The following is a 12,536-nucleotide window of genomic DNA, read 5'->3' on the forward strand; positions in this document are numbered from 1 at the left end:
CTTTAGAATCACCTCCAGAGCTTATTAAAACAGATTTCCAGGTCCTACGCATCTTCAGAATTTCTGATTTATTAGGTCTGGGGTGGGTCCTGGAAATTGACATTTTTAACAAGTTCCTGGGTGATGCTGTTGCTGTCGATTGTGGGACCACACTTGAGAAGCAATGATCTAGAGAGAGAAGCATGTCGGCTTTAGTGGCAGGGGGCTTCTTTATAGAACTCCTTTGGGTCTGAGAACTGACCATTTGTGCCTTTGATAGAGTGAAAAAAGACTCTGGTATCCAGGGAACAATTACCTTTTTTTTTTTTTTTTTCTTCCCTGAAAGAGGCCAGAACCTCTTATAAAGTGGGCAGAGCCAGCTTGCTGGCACACAGAGAATTGTGGGTTTACATATTCATTCAGTAGACACTCTGTGCCCAGCCCTGTGAGTGACCCATCTTCAGTATCAGGAAATGCTCTCAGGATGTTTTTAGTACAGTTCAAGCTAACGAATGTTGGGGGAACACTTCCTTGTGGCCAGCTGGGCTGCCCTGCATGGGAGTTTGGAGGATAAATGATGTAGCTCTTGCCTTGGGGATGCTGGCCCGCCACCGTGCCCTCCCCATGACCCTGGCTCTACTTGGTCCTCAGGAACAGCTCGGGACCTCTCTGGGAAGTCAGGTATTTCCTCTAAAGCCTGTGGATCGCTTTGACACCCAGGCGTGTCTTTGTCCTCTTGGGATTCCCAGTAGCAGACTGCGCAAGCCTGAGTGTCTGGGGACCTGGACCTCAGCCCTGCTCCCTCTGCAGCCAAGCTCCCCTGTGTTCTCCTCTTGACTGGACCCAACCACCACATATTATAGTGTCTGTTGGCATCCATTCTCCACTGTTGTCACTGAAGAGTAGGATCCAAACTGGACTTTGGAGACCCAGGAGTGGTTTTTCGTGCTTATCAACAGGCCAATCCCAAAGCTTGAATGAGGACAAGGAAGGGGCCTATTTTGGGTAGCGCTGAAGGGCTGCCTGAAGGTGAGTCAGGCCAGCTGGGTACCTGTTTTGTGGCTTGACACACTTCCCTTCTTCTCCCTGGTCTCAGCTTCCTTCTCTCTCAGAAGAGGTGTAATTCTGCTGGTCCTGCGTCCTTGCCTGCCACAGTGATGTTCCAGTGGCACATGTCAGCTTTCTCTTTTAAATATATGTGAGTAATGGAGGGTCTCTGGGATGATGGGCAGACCTTAAAAGACTCTTGAGGGGAGCAGGTGATGCTCTGAGGTTTGCAGGGAGTGGGAAGGTGGGTGAGGATGTGGAAGCCTCAGGGAAAGAGGTGACAGCTGGCTTGGAAGACGAACGTGGGTTTGAGAGATGGACTGAGCCCCTGGCCTCACATCCCCGCTCTGCAGCTGAGGAACCCTGGGGAGTAGGTCCTGCCTCTTGGCGTGGCTGAACATCAGTCTCATCTGGAGAAAGGAGGCAAATGTCGGTGTCTGGCTTAGTGGGTCCTATAATGCTTATGAGGCACCTACTGTGAGCTAGACCTTGTATGAGGACCCTGTGAGTGGCAATGACAATGACGGCTGGTTGGGGGTAGCTTCAGTATCAGCGACAGGAGAGGTGGGTAACGCATTTGGACAGAGGGACCCAAACTGCCTCTACCCCCTAATGATGCCAGGCTGCCTACTCAAAACTGGCCCCATGGTTAAGGGTTAGAGGCAAGTAAAAATTCAAGGAATGTTTATTAGAGGCTGAGAATGAGAAGGGGAGTTTGGCTCTTCTGGTGCCTGGGTAGTTTTTAATTTCACTTTTATTTTTATCAAAGGAATACATATTCATAGCCAAGCAGTAATAAGCTCATAATGAAAAGCAGCAGCCCGCTGCCCCATGCCTCCCACCATGGTTCCTGCTTTCTAGAGGTGACTGTTCTTAATTCTTTCAGTTGTTTGTTTTGGTACCTCCCATATTTCTAGATAATTTACGTATACTACCTCATGCTTGATTTTTCAGGTTTATTGTTTTTTGCCTTCCAGTTATGAGAGATGGGGAATTCAGGTTTCCTAGATCACTTCTCTCGTGATCTAAAGAGATAAGAGAGATTCTTTCCAAAGTGTGGCAGCACACGCTTGTAACTGTAAATACCCGAATGATGCCCGTATCCATGTAGCGTCCTGCGATCACCTTCTTTCCGATAGACTTTTTGTTTTCCTTGGAATTAGGTACATAGCAACCAACTTGCTTCTCTGTTGGCTTGGTTTTCTATTTATTCTCCAGTTCTCTGACTTCACTGAATATATTTCCTGAATATGTTCAAAGGCATCAGGTGATACTTGTTTGGTTTCTTTCCCCCCAGCGTGGACACAGCAGCCACACTGTGTGACCCCTTCACCATTGTCCCGGGAGTTCTGCTGCCTCACCTCTGTCCTGGGCTCCAAGCCTCCCTTTTCCTGTGTCTAGACTCCCCTTCAAGGAGCATACCTTCCAGGATCTTCCTGAGAAAGATGTGCGATGTAAAAATTGAGCGATATTGCATGACTGAAAATATCTTTGTGTGGCTTTTATTCTTGATGACTGTTTTGGCTGAATATCAAATCCTAGATTGAAAGTGCTTTCCCTTAGAAGCTTGTCCATTATCTGACAAGGCAGGTGCTGTTTGGTGTCCCACTTCTCAGGATGTGCCCGTTTCCACACATTTGCCACGTCTGTGCACCCTCCCCCCACCAAGGAGCTTGGAGGATTGTCCCTTTCTCACCAGGGTACCAAAATTCACATTTCCATTGCTTCATTTGAATTTTTTTTTAAAAAAAGGCATTGCTTTTGGCCCTTGGTGGATACTTATAGTCAACTCTAGGGATTTACCTTATGTATACGATAAAAATTTCTGCCCTCTATTCATTTTCTCCTTTATGGAATTCCTGTTTTGTTTTTTTTGTTTTTGTTTTTGTTTTTGTTTTTAGATTGAGCCTCTGAGCTGATTCTCTCATTAACCTTGTCTCCTAATTTCCATCTTTTGGTTGCTCTTCTCCGACCTTTTGGTCTCAGGTCCCTTTCTAGTCTCAGGATCTATTCACATTTAAAAAAAAAAATTTTTTTTTTTTATTTGAGAGACAGCGAGCGAGTCTGAGTGGGGGAGGGGTAGAGAGAGAGGGAGTCTCAGAATCTGAAGCAGGCTCCAGGCTCCGAGCTGTCAGCACAGAGCCTGATGTGGGGCTCGAACTCATGAACCACAAGATCGTGACCTGAGCCAAAGTGGGATGCTTAACCGACTGAGCCACCCAAGTGCCTGAGAATCCCTTCGCGCTCTTAAAGATCATTGAGAATCTCCAGGAGTCTTTGTCTATGTAGATTATACTTACTGATATTAGAAATTAAAGAAATTAAAACATAGATGTATGGAGTAATTCATGAAAAATTATAATAAACCCACTGCACGTGAACATACGTAACATAATTTACGAAAGTATCAATGTATTTTTTCAAAGCCAACATTTAGTGAAAAATGTGACTGTGTTTTCTATTTTTGCCACCCTTCTTAATGTGCCGGTTCATAGAGATAGCTCTATTCTCACCAGGTTCTGCCTTGCGATCTGTGTGATACGTTGTTTTGAGTGAAGTCTGTGAAGAAACTCTAGTTTGATTCAGATGTGTAGTTGGAGAAAGGCAGAGTATTTTTACTACCCTTTCATGCACTCATGGGTTCTCTTCTTTGATGTTATACCAGAACTCTACAATGGTAAATTCTTAATGATTAGTTTCAGTGTGGAATCTGAAACTTGATCGGTGAACTTTGTGTTCTCTGTTAGATTAAAAGCCATTGGTCTGTCTTGTGCTTTGAGTGGATTTTACCTCTGCCTGGTTTTGTAACATCACTCCTTGATCTTTTGGCAAATATTGGTTCACTGAGTTATACAGATCTATTCAATGTTGCTCTGTTTCTTCATATAATATCAAGCAATTAGATAGGTAAATATCACCACCAGTCTAAGTAGAAAAGTATGTTCTCAAGCTTATGACAGTAGATAAATAACCTATGATTCTAATTTTGCTGGAAAACTCAACTTTGATAGTAACGAATATTGGCAGTTGGTTTCCTTGCATTGAAAAGCTGACTTTGTCCATTATGGAGAGAAGATTTCCTGACATTTATTTTTACTGTGGGTGCATAGTGGTAAAGAATATAGGACTCCTAGTACATTTTGCTGCCATGGTCTTAATTTTTGTTATGGCATCGGGAGTTTGACCCACAGTTGCTCTAGCATCATCAGAGTAATGTCAATGCAGTAGAAAAAGCAAATAATGGCTTTGTGTTATTATGAAAATAATTCTGGTTTTATGGAGCCCTTGAAAGGGTTTCAGGAGCCCTTAGGTGTCTGAGGACCACACATTGCAAACTGCTATTCTAGACCAAATTTTCAACTTTATCTTACAAACTTCTGTTGAACTTTTTACTCTTGCTTTCCAGGTTTTGATTTCTTAGAGCTCTTTTTTGTTCTTTGTTCCTTGCAGCTTTTAGTTCCTGTTTTATATATTGTTTATGTTGTCTTCTTGGTTGTAGTCCGTGTGTGTGTGTGTGTGTGTGTGTGTGTGTGTGTGAGGCTCTTAGCAATATCTGGTGATTTTTGGTTTATACTTTTTTTTTTTTTTTTGGTTTTTGGTTTATACTTAAGAGGAGGCACCAACATGTTGGTGTGAAGTCCTCTGGATATGGGTGGGACTTGTCGACAAATGCACTTGTCTGCAATGTGATTGGGTAGGAACCTGCTGGGGACCATCAAATAAAGGTGTCTTGAGTTTTTTCAGGAGCTGGTTAGTTTCAGGGAGAAATGTCCCATCATGGCATATGTAAGTCTTAGATGCAAAAGGACAAAGGGGTCTGGGGGATTTTGCTGTTCTGTATATCACTTTTCACAGAATGGTACCCCATCGCTTCTGAGTTTTGCTTTGTTGTTTCTGAATCCAGAGGATAGAACTGTCTTCTGAAAGTTTGGGAGAGAAATAATAATGTGGATGATGAGGATTAGGGAAAGCATCTAGGGATGGAGGTCTCACCTGCTCCTTTTAAAGACTTTATTCATTCTCTTTTCCATTTCAGCTGCACCTCTGCCTTCAGAGGCATCATTACCTCTAATTCACTTGAACTTCTGAGCTTCTTGAACACAGCAGCTTGCTTCTTGAAGGCTGGCCCAGTGCAGGCTTAGCAGGCTGCAGAATGCTGGAGCCTAAGCGAGCATCACTCATCCATTTACTTGCTGGCTTCCAAAACAGTGTTGACATCTCTTATCTACTATTGTTTTCTTTTCCTTTCTCCTGGTCATTTTGGATTTATGCAATAAATCATTCTAATTTATGCAAATAAAAAATTCTTTACTTTGTAGTTGGGCAGTGTGAGGGACACTATAAATTGACCCCCAGTTATCCTTTCTTCCTGGTACTCATGCCCTTATACAGTTCCTTCCTCTCTTGGATGTGATCGACAGGGACCTATGACATCCATCCAACTACTGGAATGTGGCAAAGGTGATGGGGTATCACTTCTATGATGGCTTACATGAGATTGTGAACATCAGCTTTGCCAGAAGGCTCTCCGCCTTGCTGGTTTTGATGAAGCTATGTGGGAGGCCCACATGGCAAGGAACTGAGGGCAGTCTCCAGCCAACAACCAGCTAGAAACTGAGAATGGCTTCTGGCTGAAAGCCAGCAAGAAACCCCGTTTCAGCCGGCTGCAAGTAACTGACTTATGCCAGCAACCACGTAGGATGGGAAGAGTTCAGTCCTTCCCTGTTTGAGCCTTGAAATGAGATTGCAGATCCCTTTCTGCAGGTTTGTAATGTGGTTGTGTGCCATCAGATAGTCCTTAGGGGCAGTATTTGAGGTGCTGGGTTCAGCTGGAAGACTAGGTATTGTGCTTTGGCCTCACAGGCTGATAGCCATGTGTAGCTGAATATGTGACGTGGCCCCTCAGGGCAGGACTCCAGGTCAGGAATCTGGTGCTTAAAGACTCCATTGACATTGGCTGCTGGTGGTGACAGAATTCAGAAGACTACACCACATCAGCCTCCTGAGTTCGGAGAGGGGTTCCTCACAAAGGGCCGTTCTTTGGTGTTGTGGGTTGCTGAGGTCTGCAAACCTTTGCACCCAGCCCCTGGACTATGCATCCTCAATTATCATGCTTAGAAGGGGTCTGCAGCCCAGCTCTCCTCTACTGGGGAGGTTGGGGGATGCAAAACGTCACCTGAAACACTGGAATTTAAACCGTAAGTGTAGATTACAATTACAGAAGGCAAGAAGGACTGTTTCTATTAATTTCTATTAATGTTGAGTGGGCCCGAGGGAAGCAACATGTCGCTGTGGCAGGTACACTTAGTCGGGAGCCCCGGATTGGCTGATCATCTTTGATTTATCCTTAACAGCTGGGGCACCTTGCACAGGTGACTTGACCGTCCACCCTTAGTTTGTCATTCATTCAATCGATCATTTACCCAATGTTTAATGAGTCAATCAATCATTTACCCAGTATTTAATGAGTATGTCTTGTGTGCCAGGCTCCGTGTTAGGTGCCAGGGCAGTAGACACGAAGGTGATGTGGTACTTGCTGTCAGAACTTGATTTGACGTAGGTTGGAGGGGCACAAAACCAGGCAAACTGAGGACCGCTGAGCTTGCAAGTGGGATGTGTGTGCCTGCAGACACGTTTGTTTGGTTCATTCTGTGTTTTAAATTACTGGAATTGGTTGCTGGTATTTTTTATTACTCTTTGAAAAAATTTGGGGGGTAATGTTTGTTTATTTTTGAGAGGCAGAGAGCACGAGTGGGGAAGGGCTAGAGAGAGAGGGAGATACAAACTCGGAAGCAGGCTCTAGGCTCTGAGATCATGACCTGAGCTGAAGTTAGACACTTAACCGAAGGAACCACCCAGGGGCCCCATTGGTTGCTGATATCTAAAAGTTAGGATATTTTAGCTAACACTTTGAATTTCTGACTTGCCTAGAGAAATAGGGAAATTTTGCAACAGTCCCCAGGAACTCCCCTCTTTAAATGGGCAAGGACATATGTCTTTATAAAAGAATAAGAGAGAGGCTGGGGGGGGGGACTGTGTTTTAAGGAAGAGGAGAATGTGCACAGGTAGCACCTGTCTTTTGTTGAGGTGCACCCTGGGGACTTCCCTTTGGGCGAACCCTGCTCTCAACATGTGCCAAGTGGGCTCATGGGATCAGAGGACAAAGGGCGTGATGTCTGGGGTCGCAGGTGCCCCTTCTGCTTCTTAGGGCTGTTGTAAAGAGCAGTGAGGCTGACCAACATGAGTGGAAGCTTCTGGGTCCTTTGTAATAGACAGGCATCCATTCATTAGTCTGAGGGCCAGGCGCTTTACTGGTGAATCTCTCCACACCACCATCTATATCATGCACACAATTCCTTGGGTGCAGGAATTCTGTTTGAGCACAACCAGAATATGGTTATGGAAATGGATGTTGGTTCCAGGTGGCCAGTGGTTGGTTGGCTTTTCCTGATTGAAACCTCCTGGCCAAAGACAGTTCCCTCCAGTATCTGCAACCTTCCCCCTCCTCTTCTGCTGCCACAGCTGCCACTATCTTGTAGCCCCAGGGGCCTCATTGTCCTGTGGGGGCCATGCAGATCTACCTCTTGGTGGAGTGTCCTGTCGAAGGAACCTTTTAGGAGTGGCATCCTGGTGGGCTTGAACTGAGTGCCCCCACTCTAGACTGGCCTGAGGCAGTTCTGGGGGAGGGCTAGGGAATCTGGCTACTTATCTCACACCATTAGGCTTAAGGCAGTGCTGATAGCAGACAAAGGCTCGAAGGGGATTAGGGGTAATTACTAGGCCTGCTCTTTATTCCCAAGGTTTAATGGGCCCAGCCACTGTAATTGTACCTGCTAGTGTCGGACTGTTCCCTCCCATCCAAAGGCCAGGTCCCGGGCTGGGGTATGGGTGTCAGAAGCCAGGGCCCATTGCTTGCCCACCTGCCCATTTATTGCTAGGTGGCAACTGGAGCGTCCAGTGACCTTAGGTGAGTTCATTGTGGAATGCCATCCTGGCAAGGATGGATAGCTGAGCTCATCAGGGAGAAAACAAAGAGCCCATTGTGTACTAAGGACCTTTGGATGGGGTTTAGGAGGTCCTCTCTGCCTTGTCCAAGGCCTGAGCTGCTCCAGGAGTCTCCACCCTTGATGCAGGGGTTATCTCTGTGGCCTCTGGGTCTGTTGGTGTGTCCTCGAGGTCAGCGGAGGGTCCTTCTCAGCCTTATAAGGTGGGACCTGCCTTAGGGATGAAGAAGGGATGAGGCTTGAGCTCTGGATGGGGGAGTGCTGGCCTTTGCACCCTACATGCTCTGGGGGAACAGTGGACTCAGGTAGTCCTTCCTGGCTGTGGCCATGGGCATAAGCTGGAGGGCCTTGGGGTTTTAGCTGATGGAAGTCACCCAAAGCAACAGAGGAACTGCTGTTTTGTTCAGGGAATCCCCGCTTGGACCCTCTCTGAGGAGCCTTTGCCTAGAAAAGACTCCAGAGGAGTTCAGCAGAGGGCATTTGAAAATTCAGACTATGCATCCTTTTAATCCTTTTGGGGAGCCTGTAAGGTGATATGTTGGCGATGTTTTTATTTCTTAGAATTATTTTTCCAGCCATTCACGTGAACTCAGAGTGCCATATCAGTTTTCCACCTTAAGTAAGAGGATTAAAAACATTGCATAATGTAGGACCCCAGTTAAGTGCTCCAGCCCCAGCACCTTGTCACATCGTGTAATTGGGAGTAATTGCCAGTGTGGGGTTAGAGAAAGGCATCCATTCGGGGGCGGGGGGGGGGTACATCTTGTTTGAACCCTTATTATGGGGAGGCAGATTAATCTGGGAGAGTGGGCTCCTTCATTCAGACGGGAGGGTGTGTTTTGAACATGTTTACTTGGGCATCATCAGAGGAGGAAAGTGAGGTAACTTTGAGGGTGCTGCAGGTGTGGGGGGGGATGGGGGCAAGGATGACTCGGGGGGGGGGCCCAAGGACCAGTATCATGACCTTTTTGGGCTCTTCTACTCCCTGGCTGCCCCTGCTTCACTCTGGAGATGGGGGGCTGACCCAAGACCCTTAGTCCTTCCAAGCTGCCTCCTACTCTAGCTTTGGTCAGATGAGATTGAGGAGATGAGGTGAGGGGATTGTAGTTGCGGTGACAGGGCTCACATTCTATGGGGTGTGGGCTTTCCGATGCAGCATTCCTCAATTCAAACCAAACTGTGCTCCAGGTCCTGTGCAACACAAGTGCCTTGACACAGTGCATAGACGCTCCTCAGGTAGAGCATTGCTCATTGCTAGGGGTGTGAGGTGGAGGGTGAGAGACCCTCAGCCCTCTTGGAAGTGACTGAGTCACATGGAAGTGTTTTGAGAACAGTGTGTTGGGGCCCTTGAACTGGCCGTGTCCCGTCTTTGCCCTGTGCAGTCACCGTCTAGCCATAAATGTTACTTGCCTTCCCCAGGTTTTGGTGCCTCCTGCCCGAGGTGGGTGGTTTGAGGTGGGAAAAAGAGACAGAACCTGGCTGTCTGTCCAGAGTTCCTGGCTGAGTGGTTTGTGGAGGCTCTAGGAGGTGTGGGGGGAGCAGAAGAGGGAATGGAAGTGAAACACAGTTGGGAGCAGGGATTTTGTCTGCCCTGCCAGGATGGTCTGTGTGCCCAGCAGTGGGCTGGGAGGAGACAGGCGGTCTTGACCCTCTCTTCCTAGACTTTTATCAGTCCTGCCTTGTCTTCCTGTGGTCACCGTTGTCCCCATGGGAGGGAGAAGAGGTTTGGGCTCCACCACAGTCATGATCCTCTGTCCACCCAGACTGATTTTCAGTGTAGGGTTCTCTTGCGTGTGGAGACAGTTGCTGGTGAGGTTGGACAGGAAGCAGAGGCTGAGGATGTCATTGGTCTGTTGTACTTTGAAGCAAATCTCAAGTGCCTGGCCCAGGCCCACGTTGCACCAAGCCCTGTGTGGTTCATTGCTCCCAAGGTCAGCTTCTACAGGTGACTGTAGCCTAGCCACATATGCCCAGCACATGTTGCCTGTGAGGACTTGTGCCCCTCCCAAAGGATTCAGAGGTGAGCAAGACTCTCCCTTGTCTTTAGAAACTTGCTGGTCATGGGGGGAAAGGACAGATGGATCCGAGCTCCCTTCTGAGTCTGAACCATTGTGCAGGCTTCAGCCTCTGCAACACTTTATTTGCAGATGGGGTACCTGCAGCACAGAACACAGGTGGACTGCCACAGGCCACACAGCCACTGAGACAAGAGCCTAGACTTGATCTTGGATCATTGCTCCCAGATAGATGCCCCAGGATGTCCTATATGAGGGTGGGGCTGATCAGGGGCCAAAGACAACTCATGGGTCATCCATCTAGGTGCATTGCTGAGGACAGACTGAGAGAGACAAAATGTATGTGTGTGTGTGTTGATTTCCCAAACCATCTGCTGGTACCATTTACATTCTGGACCTGTAATCATGTTTTTTCCAGGCCCTAAGAGGGTTAGGGAAGTTCTGAAGAAGGGACCCTTAGTTTCCAAGGCCCCAAGTTAGATCGCTCTCATCTGGATTCTGGTCTTCCAGCTCCCTTCAATCCTTTGGACTGTCTAGTTGAGGTTTCTAGTTGAGGCTCGGCATTAAGAAAGCTGTATTGACTAAGATGGGGAGGGTATCAGAGGCCTACCCCTCTTCTCTTTCTGCCTCCTTAGTGCCTCCCAAGCCACCACCCTACAAGTCTAGGGCTCTTTGGTAAATACTTTATAAACCACTTTCCTTGGTCAGGTCCCTTTTGTGTGAAGGTGTGGAGAAGAAAATAAGGGGCTGTAAGATCAGGCTGTCTGGGTTCAGTTCTTGGATCTGCCACTCACTAGCTGTTGGGACATTTTGGCATGGTTCTTTTTCTTTGTGTGTGTTTTTTAAAATAAATGTTTATTCATTTTTGAGGGAAAGAACATGAGTGGGGCAGGAGCACAGAGAGTGGGGGACAGAGGATCCAAAGCAGGCTCTGTGCTGACAGCAGCAAACCCGATGAGGGGCTCAAACTCAGGAACTATGAGATCATGACCTGAGCCGAAGTTGGACGCTCAACTGACTTAGCCACCCAGGTGCCCCTGGGCATGTCTCTTTATCTAAGTCTGCTTTCCTCATCTATAAAATGGGCATAAGAATACCTAAGTCATAGGCTATGGGGAAGATTAAATCATTCCACCTGTGTAGAATGTTTAAAACTGTGACTAGTGCATGTGCTAAACATGTTAGTTATTAAGAGGGAATTCCTCAGTCTTACCCTGTCTCTGGCCTCCGAAGAAATTCTCTCTAGTAGTGAGTACTGAAGCCATGAGAAGTGTTGGGAAAGATTTTAGGGTGGAGGGAGGGCCTTCCTTTCCTCTCAGGGTCACCTCCAGGTCACGCCAGGCCTAGTCCTCATGGGTAGTGACCTTGTTTGCAGGTGAGTCATGGTGGAGACCTGCCTCTTTCAACCCCCCTCCCCCCAGCTCTTTGCTTGCATGGAGGTTGAGCAGGATTAATCAGGATGTTGAGGTGTCCTCCTGACTCCGCCTGGGGCAGGAGGGATGCCTTGTTCACAGCTCTGGGAGACGTGGGGTGGGCCTAGACTGTGAACCTGTTGCAGCCTGGAGACCTGTTGAGAGTGGCTGGGAACTGGCAGGACCTGAGGACAGATTTGAGAACCTTTCCTGAGGGGACCCGGACCCTTGCTTCCCTGCCTTTCTTCTGTAGAAGGAACTGAACAGTTAGGATAAAAGGTATCACCTATGCTGTTAGGCCCTCCTCTTATTGGCTCTTTTGGAAGTACTCCTTTTATCCCCATTCTACAGATGGGCTAGCTGAGGCTGTGAGAATTGAAGCTGTGGGCATGGGTGATTCAGGATCTGAGGCCATGGTCTCCTGACCATGGTCAGAGGTCTTGGTGAGTCTTCTTCAGGTTGGCCTCAGAGGGAGTCATGGCTGTGATGGAGGGCAAGGCCAGAGGTCTGGAGGAAAACACAGCCTGAGAGAGTTCCATTTGCTCCATCTTCAGTTGAAAGGTCTCTGCCTGTCCCCATTGTGCTGGAAGCACCTTTAGTTCCATCCTTAGTAGGCACTGAAGGAAAGCTGTGGAACAAGTGAACGTTGCTTGGAGGTATCTCTGAAACATGACTGAACCGCTCAGCACTCACAGAATTAGAATCATAACCTGTGCTGTACAACCGGTACAGCTGCCACAGTATGATCACGGTCACATGAAAATAGATAAGTACTGTCAGTTGAAGCATCTTATGGTGGAGACCTGCCACTGCTACACCCAGATAATTTACACCAGTCCTAAAAGATCTCACTCATGCAGATGATCATCCTTAATTTCTCTGTCCCGGGGAAGAAATCCTGACTTGGAAAAGAAGTCTTCCAGAATGTTCTTCATTGCAACTGCATGGCAGAACACAAACTGCTGTTTTCCTCTGGGCACTATTGCTGGTGTCAACCTGGTATTCAAGGCAGGATGGGGTGGTGGGGTGTTCCCTCTGAAGAACTTGCTACATCAAAGGGTCAGTGGCCTCAGCACTAT

This window comes from Herpailurus yagouaroundi, unplaced genomic scaffold (genome assembly GCF_014898765.1).
Source record: "Herpailurus yagouaroundi ecotype Mexico unplaced genomic scaffold, PumYag 192, whole genome shotgun sequence".
NCBI classification, from domain to species: domain Eukaryota; kingdom Metazoa; phylum Chordata; class Mammalia; order Carnivora; family Felidae; genus Herpailurus; species Herpailurus yagouaroundi.